The following is a 6,778-nucleotide window of genomic DNA, read 5'->3' as shown; positions in this document are numbered from 1 at the left end:
TATATATATTTTTTAAAAAAGGCTATCAGAAGTTATCCTGAGCAACATTTACTGCAAACTCTTAAAATAAGAAGTGTTGACTGTGGCAGAGTATCAAGCCTTACTGTGATGAAGAAGGATAATCTGGAACTCTTTTCTTTTCCCTGCTGCAGCACGACTTGGTTGACGTGAAAGCCTTTCTGCATTTAAAGCAGCAGCTGAGCTATGGTGTACACTAGAGACTCTTTGTTGGTTGGTTTCTGACTTCCTCAATGGCTCAAACCACAGAGGAAGTCAGAAATATTTGTTGTTAGTGTACATTCATATCAGTTACTGAAGAATTGATGTTTTTTTTGTTTTTTTTTACCAAAATTTGGAACTGTTTGGAGGAGGAAGTGCTACCCAGAACAACAGAACCATTTATGTTAAAACATTTTAAATACAACTTTAAATCTAATTTCTGTGTGCAGCTTTGTTGCAAAGCTTTTATACCATGACAGTTAGATTGTGCTATATCTTACAATAATATAGTAAAAAATATTTCTATAAAACTGTATATTAAGTAAAAGCCTCCTATATAAAAGCCTTTTTGTGTAAAAATGGACCAAAAAATATTTAATGACAGATCTCACAATGAGGAAATTAAAATGTTTAACCTGTCCTCCAAACAATATGCCTATATGAGTTGTTTGTCCAAATCCCTGAAATACGACCCATCTTTTATCTGCATCATAATTTAGGTTTTGTATAGCTAAGTTGGTAGCACATTGTGTTATACAATGATATATAATCATGTGATCATGCAGTCATGGGTCTATGCACTATAAATAATGGTTTTGCTCTATTTCAGGGGTAGGTTTAGAAGTAGGTTAAGTGTGGTCATTAGTATGAATTATACCTAGTAAAATATGTATGAATTACAGTGAGATCAGTATAAAATGTCCACACATGGCATTTAAAAAAAACACGCATTTTGATTGGTCATGACAGTCATATGTCATTTCATGACAGACAAAACACAACACTGTCATTACTGTTACACCCGCTACCCTAACTTTAAAAACTCAAAAACAGGTCACAATAAGGTGCTTGCACAAATGACATATAGGGTTATTTTTTGATGAAGGACAGACTCAAAATTTTTTGTCCAATCAAATGCTCAAATGCAATCACATTTAGATGACATTGGATATTTAAGAACTAAATTCATGAAAGAAAACTGCTCATCAAGGCATTCCATGGGTCTTTAAAGCAACATCTTTAAGTAATGTCGCTGGGAAATTACTATGCATCTCAGCTTTAACAGTATCATAGGCTAACAACAATGGACTAGATGTTTTCAAACAGTGAGACAGAAGGGCATCCAAGCATCTTAAAAAGCTTTGTAATCTAAATGAAGTGGATTGTACATTCAGAAGCAATCTTTTTAATCATTGCTTAATTTATTGTTTTTCATTGTTACCTACATACAAAAGAGCCTAATTAATTACCTGCCTTTGGGCTTGTCTCATCTTGTTACTCAGGGAAACAAAATGCCCTCTGCAATATTAACACCACGGTTACCAAAAATTAGTGGCAGAGATATTTTAATTGTGTGAGAGAAGAGATCTTTCATTGACCTGTCTTCACACATCTTGAGATGAAGGGAGATTACAAAAAGAAGAAAATGCTCTAATGGATCCATTATTCCTCTTGGCATTTCAGATGCAACTTCATTTGTAATTACCAAAAATGCATGCACTGCTGTGACCTGATACTTGGAAAGGTGTCTTGATTCCCGCTTTCCACTATCACTGAGGATTCCAGCAGCAGCTGGCACTGGCATTTGCCTTTGGAGCCAAGCGATCCCCGAAAATGTGCCCATATAGCAGAACTTTTAACAGTGGAAGTGTTAAGGGGGCCACAGAGCAATTGTAGCAGAAAAGAGGTATGGTCTTTAAGAGAGCTGCCCACTGAAGCATTAAAATCACCTTTGACGTATGAGTAACCTCAGAGCTGTGTGAAATGACAGCTGAAATCACACCGTTCACCTCCATACAGGGCAATAAACCCAGAGGTCTGCAAAAACACACTGTTAAATGCTTTTGTTTTAGAGGCCAAGATGTGTGTGGCCACAAAAAATAGAATAGAATATATACAACTTCAAAGACTTTGAAGACAAATAGAGAATGTAACAATAAATGCTATGGTGTATTATGTGCAAAAACATGTAAAATCACACACAGTATAACACTGCAACATTACAATCTAACAATTCACACCAAGAAAGATTGTTCTTTGTTGTTATCATTATAGATGTAGTGTGGACTTCACTAGTGTGTAAACATTACTGTGAACAGACCTTAGGGATTATACAGGATTTTATAATAAGACTAATTTGCATTAAAAAAAATCCATAGTCCCAGCACTACATCAGTGATAGCTAAACTGGATTACAAGTGGTGAGTGAATGACACAGTTTTGCTGAAATATTTAGTGAAAAAAAGTGGAGCATTTGCTATAAAGAGGATTCAGATGGGGTCTATGTACTGAGAACTTCTTTATCTGCCCTTAATCTGGAACCAAGCAGAGATATTGACTAACACAGGAAGTCATCCCTCCTTACACATCTGACATTAGCGTTGTTTGTCTTTTACCATATGTCACCTACTCCAGAGATACAATATGTCAGCGACAAACATGGAGTCATTTTAACACAGCAAATCATTAGCTCTTAAAATTCTCCATTTGTAGATTATTAAATTTTACACAACTAATGGCAGATGTTTATTTGTTTATTTACTTGTATATATTTTTTTCTTTTCTTTGAAGAGTAAATTATCCATCTTTAATAGGAATGTGCAGAATAGCTAAACCAGGCTTTTGATTACTAACTGAATTCCCAGGTCTAGTCACACATTTACAGCTTTTTGATTAATGTTCAATGTAATTATCCTCATAGGACTTGCAGGTCAAACATGGGGTGGCTCAGACGCCATGGGAATAGCACACATATACTTCATATAAATCAACATGATAAAGGGAAAAGAAAGCTGTATAATTTTTTATAGTAGAAGACTGTAAAATGCATTTGTCAAGTAAAATTTTTTTATCCATTTCTACACCTGCCATAATAACTCTATTGTATTGTGTATTTGGACGGTTAAAAATGCAAAGAAAATAAACATCAGGGCCTTACCAAGCCTTCAGTGCTGATAATTCATGAAATGTACTCCTACTTTTAACCTTATATATAAAAAGCAAGTTAACAAATTTCTTAAATAACTGGGAGAGTAAGAGTGATTCTTAGTTTTAAGACAGCTCGAGAGGTCTCTCAATGGTTAGTTGCCAGCAGGGGCTTGTGATGACGCTAAAGACACACATGTATGTGCGTGACTTTCACGAGAGGAAGAATGTCTACTTACATTTACAGTTACATCAAACAGTTACATTTCCTCAGTTATTCAAACCGAGCAAAGAACATTTACATTACCAAAAGAACATCATAACTGACTCTAGAACGATTATTATATGCTCTCCTATTATTATTAGTTGAGCGATCTACACTGTATGATGAATAAATATCTTACACTTATTTATTTACACATATGTAGAGCAGCTCTGTCTAGGTCACCAGAGTTGATTGAGGCCACTAAAGTGACTCTCTGCACTAGAAAAAGACTAATATTCATCTTGCTGTTATCAGTGCCATCAGCAACAGGCGATATCTCTAAATATTGTCAATACACCATTTATCTCCTGGTTATGATGACGCTTTGTTTCCTTGCCATAATGTATTCTATATTGACAAATGTTTGCCGAATGTGAACTTATATTATGAATTTAACTATTCGATGTCAATTCATCTGTGAATATTCTTAAAAAAAGAAATCTATTTACCGATTGCTCCATGTGTATGTCATCAGCCAAGAATTGTTTTTACATCAAAGTCAATTTTTAGCAGTGTTCTTTAGAGTAATTCTTGATGCTTGATAAATACTGGCCCTGATGGGTTATACTTGCTTGAAAAAGCTATTTACAAAGATGAACTTGTATAAAACAAAGCAGAATAGATTCTATACTGACTTGCCAGTATTACTGATCACAGTTTCAGAATCTGGTATTCAGATGAAACAGTATCTCTGATGTGAAATTGAATACTTTTTTCTTTCCTTCACATTCTGCACATAAACATTTGATCTTTCTAGATTAAATGTAATTTTCATTAAGAATTTTCTGGCCTTCTCACTTAATTCTGATATTGATGCTTTACATGTCACTTCTGGGAGATATTTTAGGAGACATGGTGTTAGCTTTCACTGTTGTGCTGATGATACTCACGAAGCCTGGTGATACACACCAAATTGAGAAACTAGCAGAATGCATAGTCGATATAAAAAACTGGATGATGAGCAATTTCTTCCTGATGAATTCTGAAAAAACAGGTGCTAATTAACGGAGCTAAACTCTGACCAACCTATGCTCTGAATGTCAAATGCAGAAATGTTAATTCATGCATTTATGACCTCGAGGTTATGACTCGTGTAATACTTTATGGGGTGGTTGTTCTGCACACTTGATAAACAACTCAGCACTATCAACACTGCACTTGCTCCCTATCAAACATCTACCTAACACTGCTCAGGAGGCAGACACTCTCTCAGTTTAAATCTAGATTAAAGACCCATCTCTTTAACATATCTCACAAATAACACACTGATATGCTTCTATTATTCAAATTTATTAAAGGATTGTTAGGCTCCATTAATTAGATCAGCCGGAACCGGGAAGACTCCCCATAACACATGATGTACTCGTTAAATCATAAAAAGAATGGCATCTACGCTAATATTAAGCTGTTTCTTTCTTATTCTGTTTCTCAGTTCTTATCCAGATCAGAGTGTAGATCAGATGGTGGATCAGCACAATCTGATCACCAACAGATGACTTGCATCAGGGACCATAAGCACTGTGGACAGATCACGCAGAAACACACAGCGTTTGCATTTAATAAAAAGCGTTTAATATTGTCATTATACATTACTTTCACTCTATTCTCCTATTTGTTCAGTGCTTTGACATAATCAGTTTTGTTAAAAGCACTATACAAATAAAAATGATTGATTAATTGAGCTTCCATTCCATTTGTTCCTTAGAAGCTGGGCTTAGAAGCTCAGTTTGCATACATTCATTTTTGACTGAAGTATTGTGTTATTTCTCCTTCTAGTCACTCTCATGTTACTCATTCCCACTGATCCTCAAGAACATGCCATCTGAGATATATCAGATAAAAGGCCTATGACTGAAAACAACCTTAGGTGGCTGATAACGCACTCGTCTTACCTGATCCCAGGGACAGATGATTCCTCCAAAAAACATAAAGAGGTAACCCATGGCAACCAGGCAGGCCCAGATCACCAAGGAGAAAACTCGTAGCAGCTTCTTGAAGATGGACTCGATGCAGACCAGAACAAAGATGGTGAGGAAAATAGCCAGCGCAGTGGGGACAGTGATAACAAAGGCGACGTGATCCTCGATATCCTGCAGAGAGATTGCAGTGTTAAAAATCTTTAATTGCACCTTCCAACTGCACCTGCACAACGGCCACTGGACAACAGTAGATCAGATAAGCTAGTAACTGTCAATGAACCTAAAGTAAAGTAAATGAAAATGAGCAAATTAATTCCTTTAAGGGTACAGAAAAGGCAATTTTGGGCATAGCCTTAGGATTGTGACAGTTAATCGACATGTGACACCCACCCAACAGTAATACTGGTATCACCGTGGTAGAGGGAGGGTTGTTTGAGTTTTCTGTCTTTTCCTCCCTTTCCTTTGGTTATAAATAACCTGTAAGAGCCAAGCGTGTTTTACTTTTAACAACAAGCACTTGTTTGCTTTAGTTAGTTTGAGTTTCCCCTCGTCCCATCATCTTCCTTCGCTTTTAAATAGCCTAATCAAAAAAAAAAAGTCACATACATCCCACACTATGCTTTGAAGGTGAGCAAAAGACAGGCTAATTTTCATATTTGGGTGAACTAACCGTTTAAATAGGGAACTACTTGATGGTGGGGTCATTTTTAGTGGGGCCTGAAACCTCAGTGGCAAATGCGGAGCATGTGTAAGGCTGGGGAAGGTTTATGTCACATTTTTTGTTTTACCTTTTTATTAAATGGACATTATTGAGTGCACCCATTCAGTCCCACAATGCACAGCAATAACGAGTGTACAACTGATGTATGGTTGAGAACAGTTTGAGAATATACATAATGCACTGTGAGATTCTGATGGCAAATAAATTGCATTGTTTTGTCAGAATATGGTGCCCGCAGCTGAATTATCCATCTATTAATTTTAAAAAGCACTCGTTCTTATAATGCAGTGTAATACAATAGTTATAAATTATTGATTTTTAAATTGCTTAATTATAATTAATAAATAATATATAATATAAGTTAATAATTGAATAACTGAATTATGAATGAATGAATAAATAATTAATAAATGAATAATTTCCTTTTTTTTTGTCTAATCAAATTTGTTTCTTTGATCCCCCCTCATCTCTTACTTTTCTGCCCTACAAAAGCAAAAGACCTTAACTTTTTACCCATTTGTAGTTACTGTTCTCTGCCTTTGTACTGTGAGAAGACACAAAATGTGAGAAGACACTCAGCAACTTGGAGTGCCTCTCAACGAAACGTTCCCTGACTGGTCCTTCCAATTTTTTGCTAAGGTTTATGTGTCAGGCAGTTTGAACCATGAACCACGGTACAAACACGCTGTCCAACATAGCAGGTCAGATCACCATCTACAAGACACCTTT

At 35.8% G+C, this 6,778-nt stretch overlaps 1 long non-coding RNA gene across 1 annotated transcript in view; it reads right to left on the bottom strand.

Moving 5' to 3' along the window:
• The window catches only part of LOC122323469, a 14,921-nt gene extending 9,418 nt beyond the window's left edge, over positions 1-5,503 (bottom strand). The window contains exon 1 of the long non-coding RNA XR_006247015.1: positions 5,302-5,503. This is a non-coding gene — a long non-coding RNA (uncharacterized LOC122323469). The remainder of the gene's footprint in view (positions 1-5,301) is intronic.
• Positions 5,504-6,778: the final 1,275 nt, after the last annotated feature.

This window comes from Puntigrus tetrazona, chromosome 19 (assembly GCF_018831695.1).
Source record: "Puntigrus tetrazona isolate hp1 chromosome 19, ASM1883169v1, whole genome shotgun sequence".
Classification (NCBI taxonomy): domain Eukaryota; kingdom Metazoa; phylum Chordata; class Actinopteri; order Cypriniformes; family Cyprinidae; genus Puntigrus; species Puntigrus tetrazona.
Note: the sequence above shows the minus strand (reverse complement) of the source record. Positions and strands in the feature narration are given on the sequence as shown.